The following is a 15,271-nucleotide window of genomic DNA, read 5'->3' on the forward strand; positions in this document are numbered from 1 at the left end:
CATCTGGTCTTTTTTAGTTTTCTCAAGCACTGAAGCCATCGACAGCGTGTAGACAAAAGACTGCGACGAAGTCAGGCCATAAACAGTAGACAGGCGACGTTGGCTTCGGGGTTTTTCAGTTATTAGGTAACACAGTTAGCGTGCGGATCTGGACCAGCTCAAATTGTATTTTTACTTATTCACGAGAAAGACCCTGCTTTTAAATTAATTCTTTTCCGATGCATGGGTCTTGGCGATGGAAGAAGGGTGTTGAAGTTTTAATCTCGCTGGTGGAATTTAACGAGCCATAAATGGGCAAGAGAAACTAAAATAATCAAAATATTTCTGAGAACTGATGCACAGCTTCTTGTCTTCAATGCGAAAGGAATGAACCCTCTGAACGTATCTTTATTGGAAGAAAGTAGACGAGAATGGAGACATTATCCAGAGCCGCCATAAACTCTGTAATATCCTCATCTTCTTACCAAGCGAGCCAGAGATTTCCGACTTTATCGCCAATATACATATATTCAGCTTGGCATTGGTAAATTAAAGCCGTAGCAATTTAAGAAGTTGGACGGCGCAGAAACGCCAGAGATTCAGAAGAACGATAAGCCGTTGCCGTGGTTGCAAAGGCGAATGCTCTAAGGAAAAGTAACTGAATTACCCGATACCAATTGAGACGGTAGCGGCTGCTCGACGAGGATAAATCACGCCGGTCGCTTTATCAGAAACCACTGAATCCCCGCAACTTCCACGGCCGCACAGTCTCGCGCTATTTTCTCAATCGGTTTATGCGCCGAGAATAGCGGCACCAGAATAAAGCATTCGCCGAACCTAGCTAACTAACGCGCAGTCGATTATTTTCAAGTTTCTCTTGAATTATTCTACGGACTGCCGCCTCAGCGGGTCATCGAGAAGCTATTCCGGTTCGTTCGATTACCGGTAGATGGAGAAGTAAATTTCGATCCTTCGTCCCTGGGTTCGTAGAAATTTAAAAGAATGGATAAATGGAGGGATGGTGAAAAATGGGCGAATTATTTTTATGCATTCTATTTGGTACAGTTAAATGAAACCGTGTCAAGTAGTAAAAGGAAGAAGAACGCTCGTAAATGATTGAACGAGTCTACAAAAACACTCAGATACAGTAAACTCGGGGTTTTAATTGATCTCTGGTCAGATAAACGATTGGTTTACGATATCGGTTAACGGTTGTTAATTGGAAACGCATATACAATACATTGTATTCAAAGGTATAGATACGTACTATATATATTTCTTTAGCTATTATAACACGAAGAGAAGTTCTGAAAACTCAGTCACGCCATTCTAAGCATGTATACTTATATCTGTAATGATTCTTATTTATGTATACGGGGTGTCTCAGTTAAATCAGATCACCTAAACATCGGCCTTGGGTATTGTTGCATATGGAGAGACTTCTCAAGACAAAGTTACACATAGTAGAAAGAATCTTTTCATTTCTTTAGCAAATTTCATGATCGTCGGTATTTTGTTGGAATAGAACCCTATTTATACTTGTACGCCAGTGGATGTGATTATTTATTCTCTATGTAAAAATTAAAAAAGTATTATAGTAATTATGTGGGCATATGTGTAGTTCAAAGGATATTTCGATTTTAACCTGATGAAATGTAGTGCATGAAAGACAAGGAAGACATAAGTTTCAGTCGCCAAGTTTTACAAAATTAAGGTTCAAATATCTTTTAAACTATTGTAGTATCGTGGACAAATGGTCTAAGGGGCCTGGCAGTTTTACCGTGTGGTCGTCACCTGAGGAGTCGAATGGAGCAGTTGTGAGTTGACAGTCGAGTTGAGTAGTGGGAGTTGAGAGTCGAGTGAAGTAGTTATGAGTGGAGAGTCGAGTGGAGTAGTTGTGAGTGGAGAGTCGAGTGGAGTAGTTGTGAGTGGAGAGTCGAGTGGAGTAGTTGTGAGTGGAGAGTCGAGTGGAGTAGTTGTGAGTGGAGAGTCGAGTGGAGTAGTTGTGAGTGGAGAGTCGAGTGGAGTAGTTGTGAGTGGAGAGTCGAGTGGAGTAGTTGTGAGTGGAGAGTCGAGTGGAGTAGTTGTGAGTGGAGAGTCGAGTGGAGTAGTTGTGAGTGGAGAGTCGAGTGGAGTAGTTGTGAGTGGAGAGTCGAGTGGAGTAGTTGTGAGTGGAGAGTCGAGTGGAGTAGTTGTGAGTGGAGAGTCGAGTGGAGTAGTTGTGAGTGGAGAGTCGAGTGGAGTAGTTGTGAGTGGAGAGTCGAGTGGAGTAGTTGTGAGTGGAGAGTCGAGTGGAGTAGTTGTGAGTGGAGAGTCGAGTGGAGTAGTTGTGAGTGGAGAGTCGAGTGGAGTAGTTGTGAGTGGAGAGTCGAGTGGAGTAGTTGTGAGTGGAGAGTCGAGTGGAGTAGTTGTGAGTGGAGAGTCGAGTGGAGTAGTTGTGAGTGGAGAGTCGAGTGGAGTAGTTGTGAGTGGAGAGTCGAGTGGAGTAGTTGTGAGTGGAGAGTCGAGTGGAGTAGTTGTGAGTGGAGAGTCGAGTGGAGTAGTTGTGAGTGGAGAGTCGAGTGGAGTAGTTGTGAGTGGAGAGTCGAGTGGAGTAGTTGTGAGTGGAGAGTCGAGTGGAGTAGTTGTGAGTGGAGAGTCGAGTGGAGTAGTTGTGAGTGGAGAGTCGAGTGGAGTAGTTGTGAGTGGAGAGTCGAGTGGAGTAGTTGTGAGTGGAGAGTCGAGTGGAGTAGTTGTGAGTGGAGAGTCGAGTGGAGTAGTTGTGAGTGGAGAGTCGAGTGGAGTAGTTGTGAGTGGAGAGTCGAGTGGAGTAGTTGTGAGTGGAGAGTCGAGTGGAGTAGTTGTGAGTGGAGAGTCGAGTGGAGTAGTTGTGAGTGGAGAGTCGAGTGGAGTAGTTGTGAGTGGAGAGTCGAGTGGAGTAGTTGTGAGTGGAGAGTCGAGTGGAGTAGTTGTGAGTGGAGAGTCGAGTGGAGTAGTTGTGAGTGGAGAGTCGAGTGGAGTAGTTGTGAGTGGAGAGTCGAGTGGAGTAGTTGTGAGTGGAGAGTCGAGTGGAGTAGTTGTGAGTGGAGAGTCGAGTGGAGTAGTTGTGAGTGGAGAGTCGAGTGGAGTAGTTGTGAGTGGAGAGTCGAGTGGAGTAGTTGTGAGTGGAGAGTCGAGTGGAGTAGTTGTGAGTGGAGAGTCGAGTGGAGTAGTTGTGAGTGGGGAGTCGAGTTGCGAGGAGTGAAGTTGTGAATTGACAGTCGAGTGATGAGGAGTCGAGTTATGAGGAGTGGAGAGTTGAGTTGCTGAGTTGTTATGAATTGTAAACTATTAGTTGTCTTAATTATAGCACATTACTGTATTTAGTTCACGTTAAATAACCATTGTTTTCTGTTTAATCCATTGAAAATAAATCTATAGATCAATAAATTTATCATATAGGATAGAAATCATTGGAAACCCTAATTTCTAATATTTCTAAATAAATAAAAAAATCCTATACTATGTAGTTTGAAACGCTACTTCGATGCTTTTGTACGGAGATTTAAAAAACACATCAATCGATGGACAAAAACATACATACGGTTCCATTTAAAAATATACCAATGATCTTGGAAACTCGTGAAAGAATTCTTCCCACTGTTACATATGTAACCTTGAGATAGTATAACTTTGCTTGGCCAAGTTTTTCATACAATCATAAATTTTTATTTAGTAGTATATACTGTATCTACAATAAATATACATAACAATATCATACTGTATAATGTACCAACAATAAATATAATAAGATCTATTCAGTGCTCATATAAGCATATGATAAAAAATGAATTTTTATAGAAGCTGTTGAGGTTGAGGTTGACTGATTGAAGAACCAGTGAATGAATTTGTAATAGAAAAGTATATTGAAATAATTAAAGGTGTAAGTAGAAGTAGAAGTATAATGTATAAGTTTATGTTGATTCAAATCCTTACTCTCTTAATGTTACTAGACAATGGAATGATAGAGAGCACGTTCAAATATTTATAGCAAAAGGACATTATCAAAAAAGTTAAGCTTATAGCTTGGGCCAGAGGCTACAGGAACATAAATAGAAATCTGTTTATTAGTTCCTTTGCTCCTAGACCTTGCAACCCAAAACATGATGTATACTCAAGGGTACAATAATATGCATCGCACCTTATTTAGAATATTTCTGCACAATAGCAGTCTCCAGGTCACAGATATTCATAAATAAAGATGTAGAGTTTTTCTCGAAGTAGTTACTTCAACAGAAGCTATATAGACTATGTATTTTTACACTGTTGTACTTATCGCGTCATTTATATATTAATTAATTAAGCCCAAGCGTGTTTATATCCTAAGGACTGCGCTAGATTGTGCCAAATGTGTATTGGATTGGCAACTAACTGACTGCGGATTTTCTCAATACCACTTAATGGCAAAATCCGCAATCACTTAGTTGCCAACCCAATATATACATTTTTATCTGATGCATTTAAAAATTCTATTAGACAAGTCAGAGACTTAAATTTTCTCATTAAACATCAAATGTAGAAACCGGGCAACTGCAAGGAACGATAGGAGCAATTTTATCGAGGAATCTTGAGTAAAAATTCCAGACTTTGAAATGGCGTTAAGATAAGGCATCGCTGTGCCTCGAAACTCTGCACATTAGCCGAACGATCCAGTTTAATGAAAACCGTGGACGGGCAGTTCGACATCTGGTAGATGCTAATCTCACGAAAAACGGAAATTGCCCGGTACCATTTTCCTAACCGTCCCACTTTATTCGAATTAAACTCCGGCTGGTATCCTCAGGCGCACCTTCCGTGTCTTCGAATAACCTCGTCGACTTTGAAATACCCTAAGAGCACAAACTCCATATCTACCATTCTCCATTTCTTTAGAAAATGAAATTTAATTAACAGTAAATGGTCTGGTAACAGTTATTTGATAAAAAAATAACTATACATTGAGGTTAGGAGTTAACAAAGAAGGATAAATCACTTTCACATACGTTTTACTGTTGATTTTTCTAAACGTAAACGAAGGCCACAGGCGAGGTGCGTGATAAATAACATTTGTTATCCATTTATAGAAAAATATTTGAAAATTCAATTTCCGATTAACCAATTCTATATCGCAACTATCCTTGCGCTTCAGTTTATTAGGTTGACAACTAAGTGATTGCGGAGTTTGCCATTAGGTGGTATTGACGAAATCTGCAATAACTTAGTTACCAGTAACCTAATAGAACTAAATAAATATTACTCTCTAAAACATTTATAAAGTATATACGATGTTAATTAACTTGAAGTAACACAATATTATTCGTTTCTCACAGAACATTATTATTGATCATCAAAACTGCTTGCATCGTCTTATCCTTTTTCCCCGAATGGACACCAAATGTAAAATTCACTTGGAAACAGAAATGAACGAATATATTAAAATATAGCAGATGAAAATAGAGAAATTACGATGAATTAAGAGGTTATAAGAGATTATGAATCCGAGTCAGACCAGGTAACTCGTGTTCTCTAATTAACAGATTAATTCGTCGTTGAAATTTGTGAAATTTCCGTTTAAAACGGGATTTTCGTATAAAAAGGAGGGGGTTAATGCAGATAGAGAACGATAGAGCAAGGAAGAAAAATGGATTTACAGCTGGGAATAGTCGCGCGACTGATAGGGCAAAGCGGGTTACGCTACTTTTTACGGGGATTTTCCATTCGCGGTCGTCGCGGTTGCGGATCAGCCCCGTTGGCAACGGGACGTATCGTCCGATTAACTTCCCCTGGGCCAATTGGATATTCCGATACGTCTGCGTATTTATGCGCGATTCACGAAAGTCGCACCACCGCGATATATTTCCTGGCCTCGAGCTTTCTCACGTGAAATCGTATTTCATGCTATTTACAACTATCTGTGTCATTGTGCACAATTGTGGCAATCGTGACATTTGTATTATGACAAGTATTTTCAATTAATTTCTAACTATTTTAAACAAAGTTCCAACATTTCCAATATATTCAAGCTGGAAATTTCGAGCGCATTATATCGTGTACCATGACCGTGTACCATGAATCGGATCTCGTTTAAACATAAACGATGATAATCGAGTAAAAATTTAACTGCACGTGAGAAAACAGTAAATTGTATATATACAGTGGCTCACGAAAATATTCAAATGCTTAGACTTACAAATTTCAATTATTATTCAATTACTATTAAATATTCAATATCAATATTAAATTTCAATTATTAATTAAAATAAGGTGTACTAAACTAATTTGTTAAAACAATTTTGTATCTTCACACAAAAGTATTCGAACGCTGTAACACTGTTGATAGTTTTTCATTTTCCTTTGCACCGAATGTAAACGTCATTGCCAAATGAAAATAATCGCACGTTCACTTGATGTTAGGATGTCGTTTCAGGAACAGTAACGTAAAAGTGTGCACAATAGTATTTAAAACGAATACCAAAAAGTGTGAGACTTACGGTCTACAGTGCTATATATTAGGTTGGCAACTAAGTGATTGCGGATTTTGTCAATGCCACCTAATGGCAAACTCCGCAATCACTTAGTTACCAACCCAATACAATCTGTACATTTATCATTCTTATTTTTGTAGACAAATAAAATACAACAATCTTTAGAAGTGAGGGAGTCGTTAGGAGAATTGCTGTTTGAGACAATCGTTAAAAAACCATTAAAACCAATGAGTAAGTAGCGATATATAATATTTGCATTTAATACTTTCGCGATGTACTATCATTTTATTAATACATTTGTTTTATTATTATTATTATTATTGTAATAACTGTACACCTATTGGGTTAATATATTATTAACGGCAATTCATGCTACACAATTTGTTTATTAATACATATTGTTGGTAGAATTTAACATAATCGTCAATACGTAAATACGGCGTGAAACTGTAAAATTGGGAAAATTGGTTGACCAACGTTCGTTCACGATCAAACGAAATTCCGTGAAGAGAATTCCTGAAGTGCCTGGTGGAAACTGTAATTGGGATAAAGAGTTCGGTACAGCGCGTCCGAAATCAATTGACCGTTCAACATCACTTCGCCTATTCCAAGAACGACTTATAGTTAAGACGAAGTGGGGGAAACTCCTTAACCTGCGAAGCTTAGTTTCGAACCACCGAATGATATGGTAGCATTTGTTCTTTTATGGCTTCGAACGGACAACTGATACTACATGTAACGCAACTAAAAAGATTTTAGTTGGTTGAAGCTACGTAAAGGGAATTTCACAACGAAGAATCGTGTCAACTGTGAATCGATTAAATCGAGGAAAGTTCAAGTATTTAAAAAGAAAGGAAAAATGAAAATAGAAATAAGGGGGCGGAGTTGCCAAAAAATTTCAAATGAAAAATTGGTGTGAAATTTTGCAAGGGGAAAGTTTGAAGTCGACCGATCCTTCAAAGTAAAAGGTGACGTTCGTTGCTTAAGAAAAGGAATTACTCCCGGAATATGAAACGTTTTGGCTGGGAACACGGTTTAGAATGGAACGATGCGGATTGTTGACAATCGAAGAAAAAAAAAGACAGGAAGAAGCAAGTAACTTTGACGCAAACAACTTTTTACTGAAATATCAAGGCGAAGAAGTAGTTCAAGATGAAAGCAAATGGAACACCGCGGCCCCGTGGTTTCATATGAAACTTCTCAAGCGTCCAACTTTCATCTGATCGATGCAAAAAAAAGAAAGAAGAAATATATCGTTTGAACGACCCGAATCATTAACTTGAAACGAGATCTCCTATCGTTTGTGTAAGTAGGAGCGCGTTTACGAGAATATTGCAAGCTAAGATAGTCGATCTGACGACTGCATGTTCTTCGAAAAGTACATTCGATGCCTACAAAAAACATTTGTACACCACTTTATTTATTGCGGTATTTTATATGCTAATTAATTAGCTCCAAACATATTACATTTACACGAAATGTAGGATTTGTTAACACATTGTTGGCCGTCAATTTTACTGAGAATTTATCTCACGTCATCGGCTATTATTTCCTAATTGAACGTGCAAGTAAAACAATATAAATAAACTTTAATAAATTCTATTTGTTATTCAACTTTTAATATTTCTTTTTCCTATGATAAACAGTGTAACAATCACCTACGTGTAATGGTACACAACAACTTTTGCAAACATATTTAGTTTCTGAGTTTTCCTTTTGAACAGCATACTCTACACGCTCTAGTCTGATTTGTTTTTCTGCCAGTGACTATTTTTTAGTAAAGGAATCAGTGAAGGATGCATCATTATAATAAGGAGCTGTTTTAGAAATTCGAGAAATGTCAGGTGCAATGCTGCATTCTTTGGAATCCACAGTTTTCCATTTTCTAACTACTTCTCCAGTAGAAATTTGTTGTATCTTGTTTTATTTTCTGGCAGATAGATACAGTACATTTTACATGCATCGAACAAGGTGCAGTTTATCAGAAAAAATGCTAATTTTCTGGACCACTTTAAAGTTTTTCGTAAAATACTGCAGGTCTAAAGTGTTTAGTAAAATACTGATACTACAGTATCATTTTCCAAGTCACCACAATTTGATTCACAATCACTCGGACAATCAGATAAAACATCCGCGTATAATTCATTGAAATATTCTTCATTGGTATGTCCCGTCATCGTTGACATTTTTTTACAACAAAGAACGCAACTTGACTTGACAAGCGAGAGACACAGTTTGAGGTATGCTGACCAACAATTGCACCGTATCATCTCCAACAGCGCGCTGAGAAAACGACGCCGATGCGAAAAAGAAACGCATTACGAGTTTACTCGTGGCAGGTCGGTAACGTTTGGCCATGAAAACACGAATTAACTCGTGACCAGTCAACAATGTGTTAAAAAAGAAATCTTACACTGTAAAATCAGAGTATTCTTCGACATAAAGATATTCCACTTTTCCAACGAAACAACTGGTTTATAGAAGCAAAATATTCCATAGAACAGAATAGAATGGTTTAACGATCTGAGGTGATACTGGGTGTAGTGCGTTAAATAATCACTCGGTGTTTAGGTCAACAATATATATTTATTAACAACTGTCTTCGTTAGATCGCGTCGCGTATCGCTCCCGGTTTCGCCGCCCGGTTACAACTCGACTTTATCGCTTTCTAGTTCGAACCTAACTGTCGATCGGATTCAATTCTTTTCTTTCCGTCGTCCCTCAATATCCCCACTATTCACGCGTTTGTTAGGCGTTCGCGACCGTTGCCATGCACGCTTCCTTCTCGAACATTCGGCGGAAGGACCGTTGGGATATTGATGACTCATTAGGCACTTCGCTTCGGCGATACACATTGTTGCCGAGTACCGCCACAGATCATTAAATTGCCAAATTTTCGATTGTCATTTCTGCCAGACCAAAAATACGTGGAATTTCGATGGAAATTGAGGCGAAGTGCAAGCGAAAGCTCTGGGTCGACAGAAATTCCCACGTTTTTGTCTCGAAAGCGTGATCAGCAAGGCATAGAGGTCTGCACACATAGGTTGAATCAAGGGAACATGAAAAAGCTCGCTCCTCTTAAGGGGCAATCCGGTTCGAATGCCGGTTGCCGATTGACAAAGGCAGTTTCCGCGGGAAACGCTGAACTCGGCGAAATTCCGACGTTGGGTCAAAACCACCTGCAAACATGCAAACGTTGCCTACGAACGTTGCCTTTTTTCTTCCCTTTTTTCAAATCCTCCATGCAATCCTCGCATTTTCTCTGCCCTGAAGAAACTACTTCATTAGCGCTCTCCACAACGTCCTTGAATTGACACCTGAATACTGTGAAACCAGTGTTGGTCAACATAACCATAATTAGAATAAGTAGAACTGCGCTTATGCAAACTTATGTCACCGCAATGTCCGATTTACCAGATACGTTTTTCAATTCGTATTACTCGACTTCAGGTCACGTGACGGTCACGCTTATGCGGATAGAAGTCTTTGTCTTAGTATTTACGAACTTCAGCTCAGCGAAATCCAGTTATATGAGAATTAACTCGAATTATACGAATGATAAATACGAATGATAAGCGAAAGAAGGAAGAATTGGCGAGCTCGTATTATCCGACTGATTCAGTTGTCCAACGTTTCTTATTTCGCAACTGCGTCGGATAGGTGCAGCTTCGCGCTAATAACAACAATAACAATAATCGTATTCTCTTGGGTAGTATATTTTATTTTATTAAAGATATTTCTATTATTAACAAAGGATCGTCAGCGAGCTGTTCTGACGGTGTTTTTCGAAGAAGAGCAATTTCCTCGAAACAGAGTATTTATTTTTTGCTGAGAAAAATCAGAAGTTTTATGAACATGGAATTATGACACCGCCTGAAAGATAGCAAAAGGTGATGGACGAAAACGGATAATACTATTGAAAATTGTGGATCTTTGAGGCCGAAATAATGTTATAGGAACACTAAATTTATACTGAGGATTAATATTAAAACAATGATATATTTATTTCATGAACAAAACGACACACACATGCACGCGTCTCAGCACTTTCTTCTATACCCGACTGTAAACCGTCTCTTCGACGACTCTTAACCGACTGAAGAGTTCACATTCATTTGTTTTCGAGACGCTTCGGACACACATACTTCCACATACTGATATTCACATACAAGTATCTCTATTACGCCTTTAACCTAGTCCAGCACAGAAAATTATACATATCTCAACAAATACCTAATTGAATAAAGTTATATTTTTAAGCAAAAATTTTGAATCTTCCTTGTTATTTAAAATACGCAATCACTTAGTTGCCAAGCTAATAATTACAATTTGCAAACAAATAACATTACACAATATAAATAATATGATATGATATAATATAATTGTATATAATTTATGTTTTTTTATATTTTATAAATTATTTAATTACACATTATATACATTATAAATTATATAATTAAATAGCTTTAATAATGGTATTGCGTGTGGTATTTTTCGAAACATGGTGTTACACATAGGCCAACATCGGAAATCTGGCGCTGGTATCGCGATTCGTTCCACAGTTCCCATCAGTCGATTATAATCGACAACATACTTCGGTTTTTTAATCATTTTTCACGTGCGATAATGACGTTTTGTGTGAACAAATTGTTCATTGTGGGAAAGGCATTACGTTTGCAATATAATGCATTATTAATTATGTTAAATTGTATTTTAGATTTTTATTTCATATGAATAACAAGGCGAGGTGTATATTTATATTTAATTATATTTATATAAATAAATAGCTCTGTTGAGTAGGTTAAATTAAAAAAAAAATATGAATATTATATGAGCAATAATGTTGTAGATAATGTAATTTTGTCATATAAAAATAAACCAAAATTAAAAAATTTAAAGTTCATAAATAAATTTTTATATACATATATATAAATGAAATTATTTATAAGTAGAATATATTTGTGTTATATTGTATTTATTAGAGGTTTGTATTTTATAATACAATAGTATTTACTTTTAAAGGTTTTGAACAGATTTATTTATATTGTATATATATAGGTAAAAATATGTATTTAATAATAATGCATTACTAATTATATTAAATTGTATTTGAAATTCTTAAACGTTCTGCGAACGTGGCGAGCGAATTTTGATTTTCGTCCCCTGTCCTCGTTCAAATGCCGCGCTATGCGACGTTGCTATTTTTCCGGATCGCGCATCGCGTTGGTCGAAGTCACCTCCCAGTGGAGAACGAAGGGATCGCAGGTCCAGACCCCCGGTAAATTGGCAGCTACCTACGTATCTCCATATATTATGTGTACACTTCAAAAATTGAACCGCGCTATTGACTGTGCGGACCGTGTGAAGCCGCTTCCGCCTCCGGGAACACAGGATCGAACCGAAATGGACCGGAAAAAAGAGAGGAAAAATACGTCGTTGGAAATTTCCCTCCTGGCTAGACTGCGAGATATTGTGACATTTTTTATGACATACACGTACACTCTGACATTTTGACATTTTCACGTTGACGATCCGTGGGTTGGCAACTAAGTGATTGCGGATTTTGTCAATACCACCTAATGACAAAACCCGCAATCACTTAGTTGGCAACACAATAAATAGCGTCAATTATGGTAATACAGTTGAAGATGTTTTTTGAGGGAAGAGCGCGTCGGTAAGGAAGAAAAGTCGTTTGACGAAAAATATAGCCGAACAAATAATATTGCATTTGTGATTAAGTAGCGGAAGGCCGTTTATCTCACTTTTTCAGGCTGCTTACGTGGTGATACATTTATCTCTGGTAGTTACAACATGTTACGTGTTTTTATTAGAAGACTGAGAGATTGATAGAAGTAATTATCGTGGAGGAAGTCTAAGATTGCTGTCATAGTTCATCGCTGAAATTCATTTCGACTGAATGTCATAACAACGCATTCGTCTATGACTAACGTGGCACACTACTAAACCACGGATATCACCAATGATAAACATTTATAACCATCAAGGTGTATAGCGTACTATTTGTTATTTTCGCGAAAAACGTAAATAAGCTGTGACATACGTTTACACAGTTCCACTATAAAGTTTCAATATACCGCGGCTCGCGAAAATATTTCACTATTTATGCAAGCTCTGCGTTGCATGAAACATTTAGAAAAATTTCATCGTTGCTATAACGATACAGCACTGTCACGATTATATTGGTGAAGCTTGAAACGAATTTGAGAAGTGGAGTTGATTGATTTATTAGATTAGAAATTAAGTGATTGCGGATTTTGTCAATAGGTGGTGTTGACAAAATCCGCAATCGCTTAGTTGCCAACTCAACAGCTTCTGAGAGGCTCGTATCTCCTTCTCTTCGCAACGATTAATTATTTTTTATATCCAAAGTATCGAAAGCTTCTTGATTTACAAGCATCTGATCTGACTGAAACAATGAGCGCTCGAAACAATCAACATCCGTTACCAGCCGTTTCATATGGCGCGTTATTCCATTGCTACGTCAGTAGGAAGTTAATGCAGCGAATATGGCAGCCGTCGATATTCGACCAGCATACATGCGGTTAATTATCATCAAGATCGCGCCAGTTACCAAAATCGTTCCGTGTGCTTGCATTACACGCAGTCCCTTTTATTCGGACTGCGTAAAAATTGAAAGAAACTAGGAACGAGGAAGGTCGTTTACACGATGAAACAATTTTCACCGGCCACGTTCCATTTACCGTGCCTTTGCACAGAATATTTCTGTGAAACATGGTCCTCAGATAAGTGGAACGAGTCGTACCTCTTTTCTGATTTGCAATTAGAAGAAGAAAGATAGTATTAGAGGAACAAGATTAGATGTGTTTCTTTTTTACGTTTCGACGATGCTTGTACATTTTATATTTTTTTAATTCATGGATTTGGAATTGCACGATCCAATTTTTGTTAGTTCTAGTAGTTAGTTCTAGTCTAGTAGTAGACCATATTGTTGAGAGGTTATTATTGAGATATGTGTAATTTTGTGTGCTACACTAAGTTAACGTAGTAGTGACACACATATATGAGTATGAGCGTGTGCAGTATGTGCGTGCACAGCGCCTCGTAAAAGAAATGAATACAACGGTTCCGTTGGTAGTGTGGTATAGAAGATGGCGAGATAAATAGAGTGCTGAGACGCGTGCAAATGTGTATCCACGAATATCTTGTAAATCACATATTAAATAAATCTGAAACTATTTTGATATCAATTCTAAAGGTAATTGTAAGTGTTGCTATACATTTATTTCGCCGATTAAGACAATTCTCAACATTTATATTGCTTTCATGGTATTTCATTATATTTTGTAATGCGTGTTACGTGTGATACGAATGATTGTAAAATTAAATATTTCAAAATTTCATCATATCTCTTCTTTTTATCCAATGCTTCGTATTATACGAATTAAAACGAGATATTTCAAAATTAAGCAGCCAAAATCTTACAGAATACGTAAGAACATTTGAACAAGAAAACAGCGTAATAAACACAAATTGACTTATTAACAAATTTATTCAGCAGCATTTTTCTTTCAGAATTATCGTTAAAAAGAAAGTTGACAAAAATTAATTGTTGCAAAGAAATCGATATATTTCTTCAAATAATTGCCAATTCTCAAACTAAATAATAATATTAATAATAAAGTATTATCAAATATTCTTAAATTCATTTGTGAAACGAAACAATTTTATTCAGTAGCTGGTAAAACTTTTGCATGCTACTGTATTAGATAGATATCCCTGTCCAGGAAGTTCTTGAAGCGAATAAGGAACGCCTATCACGCGACATCAGCGTCGTCGAACTCGGATATTGAATAAGGAAGCTGGCGTGATTCGTAATGCCGCTCCCCGTTGAACGTGTCGCGAATAACGCACACATGAAATAGCAACACACGCTCGTATACGGCGTTGTAAATACGAGCGAAGGCGGATGTAACGGTGGATATCTTTGCCAGACATCTGAAAAACTGAGAACGGAGCGAACAGACTTGCGGAATATTCAGAACTTCATCTCGTTCGTCGTTCATGAAATATCAAATCGAAAGGAATCCTTTTTATTTCATAAAGCTCTAGAGAAGCTCTAAATTTTGATAATCGTGAAGAAAAAAAGGGGTATATTCTAATTGAAATCGAAACATTCCTCTGAAATTCTTTATTTCTTTAAATAATTCTTTAATTTAAATAATTAATTAATCTAAATAATTCTTTAATTAATTAAAAAATTCTTTAATTTTTATTTCTAAAATGGGTAAAAAGATTGCACGATTAATTACTAGGATTTTCACTAGTATTTGTTTAAATATACCAGAGAAACGAAACGTTTGCAATTCGACGAAACACGGTGCAATTCTAGGGGCGAGCTTCCTTCGAGCTTGCAATTTACATTTTACGTTAATAAACGTTTTTCATTAACATCATTCGATTATTCAGCAGAAGAGAACGTTCGATGAAAACGACAAATGCATACCTCGAACAACGTACTTTTCTACGTTCACATTTTGTAATATCGTAATTTTACGAAACGCGTAAAATCCATATCTGTGCCACTTGTGCCAGCTAATTATAACTATAGACAGAAACATATACATTTACATTTTCTGACAGGTTTCACACGTTACATAATTCCGCGTAACATGCTTGATAACTAGCCAATAGCAATTGTTCATTTCTTTTCGATTTAAATCGCACCAGAGAGAATACGAGAACTACGCCAATGTATTTAACAACGACTATGGAATCGCGCACGAAAGCAAAAGACCGGCTCATAATTGTAGATCGTGCAGCCAGCAGTA

General features: G+C 37.3%; 1 long non-coding RNA gene across 1 annotated transcript; it reads left to right on the forward strand.

Moving 5' to 3' along the window:
• The first annotated feature begins 6,540 nt into the window (after positions 1 to 6,540).
• Positions 6,541 to 8,681, forward strand: LOC112213495. Its single transcript, XR_002947380.2, has 3 exons — positions 6,541 to 6,692; positions 6,870 to 8,029; positions 8,162 to 8,681. It is a non-coding gene; the product is annotated as an uncharacterized LOC112213495 (long non-coding RNA).
• Positions 8,682 to 15,271: the final 6,590 nt, after the last annotated feature.

Source organism: Bombus impatiens, unplaced genomic scaffold (assembly GCF_000188095.3).
Source record: "Bombus impatiens unplaced genomic scaffold, BIMP_2.2 scf_0699, whole genome shotgun sequence".
In the NCBI taxonomy this organism is placed as follows: domain Eukaryota; kingdom Metazoa; phylum Arthropoda; class Insecta; order Hymenoptera; family Apidae; genus Bombus; species Bombus impatiens.